The sequence below is a fragment of the Diadema antillarum genome, unplaced genomic scaffold (assembly GCF_040938485.1).
Source record: "Diadema antillarum isolate AM-2024a unplaced genomic scaffold, OU_Dant_1.0 seq00000029_RagTag, whole genome shotgun sequence".
NCBI classification, from domain to species: Eukaryota; Metazoa; Echinodermata; class Echinoidea; order Diadematoida; family Diadematidae; genus Diadema; species Diadema antillarum.
The window spans coordinates 179,430-181,567 of record NW_027271145.1 but is presented as its reverse complement, the minus strand read 5'-3'; positions in this window follow the sequence as shown (position 1 = coordinate 181,567).

Here is a 2,138-nt window from a genome sequence, read left to right as displayed (position 1 = left end):
TGTATGACTATTTTTGTGTTGCAATTAAAATGCGACTTTGTCAGTAAATCTCCTTGTTTGTTTCTAAGTCATTTCAAATGAGTGGTCCTGATAAGAACATATTCATTTGAGATTCCATCATGTGTGTTTTGATAATTCTCGTCATTATGGACATTTGTGAAGCATTACACTCAAACAAAGAAATGCAATTCTTGTAGCTGTAGATCATGGTCCACTTAATCAAGCTAAATCTTGTGTTTAATGTGTAAAGATTAACATGGTGAAAGGACGTAACAATGCTGAGTAATACAAGTGGAATACACAATCGACAGATTTAATAACATTGTAGTGCAAGTAGAGCACACAATGAATGAACTTGATAACACTCCATAATGCAAGTAGAATACATGTACAGTGCACTCCTGTTATAACAATCACGGTTATAACGAAATTCTGGTTACAACAAAATAAAAATCCAGGTCACAAAATTATCAGCTTTATTTTTTTTTTAAATTGTTCATTTGTTCGGTTATAACAATATTTTTATATAATGAATGAAAACTGCCGGTCCTGAGGACTTCGTTATAATGGGAGTCCACTGTACACCATGAACAAGGAGGGTGCCCTGTGCACATTCTTTAGTGCTTACCGTAAGAGGGTATGACATTTTGCATGATCTTTCTTTACGATGCTCAATCATTTATTCTCGATTATTGAAGAGCCTAAATTGTAACATACTATGTAGTAATAATATCTGAAAATATGAGAGAAATTATTACACTGTTTGGACTAACAAAAGAGAATGTAAATCCTGCTTTTAACAGACTAGGTAAAGCACATCTGTGGTTGGTGTGTACAATGTGCAAAGCAGACATCAGTTGGAAATTTATTTATTTACTTATTTATTCAAGATTTCATGCGTGTTCACAAAATAGGAATGCATACAAATGTATGCAAGTACATCTCATATAGCCAAGACAGAATATATACATTAAGTATACATTGATAAGAAGCAGTTACAGGATAGTATACAACTCCACTAAGAGAGCTACATTATTCAAGGTAACAAACACGCAAAGGAATTGCAACATAAGCTTAAAGCTTGAAAATCGTTGCACACAATCTATATATGCTTGCAAATAATTTAAATGATACTTGATAGGAGTTGGGGGGGGGTATTTACAAAGAGAGCATGGGAACATGAGGGGGAAAGAAGAAATGCATGTGTGGTGCCTATTTGTCCTGTCGGACATTGACAAGAGAGAGCAAGAAAAAGTTTAAAGTGTCAAGTCATTATAAGCAAATTATACTGATTAAATTGATTAAATTTCTCATAAATCCCATTCAAATGTTGATTTCAGGGGAAATATATGATCACAGCAAGTTTAATAGTTAATAGTATCCAGGAGTTCAGCGTGAAGCTGATAATAGAATATGTTTGATCGACCTTTTGAAAGTAACTATCTTTTGTAAATTACGAACATGCTGAGGTAGCGCATTCCAGACATCAGGACCGCTATGTTTGACTGATTTATAGGCTAGTGCAGTACCGGGGTTCACTAAATGTATATCTGATGCTTGTCTCGTGGGATACGAGTGAACTGCACTGTTAAGTTGAAACATTGTCGAAAAAGAGACAGGTAATAGGTCTTGCTTAGAACGAAACATGAAGAGGGCAGTCTGTAGGAAATGTATATCATCTACTTTTAAACATTTTAATTTCAAGAACAATGGGTCTGCATGTTCTAGGAAACCAGACCCTGTACATATGCGAAGTTTAACATTCACATTGTTATATCCATGACGTCATACATTTGTGTACATGAATAGTTAGACATGGAAACAAGCCAACAAAGTCTCTTGAAAAAGGAAAAAAAAATGAGATATGATCATATGTTTTACCAGCATACAATATTCTTTTACACAGCTGCTGAAGTGGTTACGTGAGCATATGTTGCATAAGATGAAGGGGAAAAGTTTGAATGTAACAAAAGTTAGGAGCATTGACTCAACCATTGATACCCTTCCATCAGTGTTCTTTGCTGTAGGGAGAGATACAACTTTCCTTGAATTAAAAACAAACAAAGAAACTATCAAAAAGAGGCATACTGTTCTTTCACACTGCAGCTGAAATGGATTCGGGAAGGTAAATCTGAGAA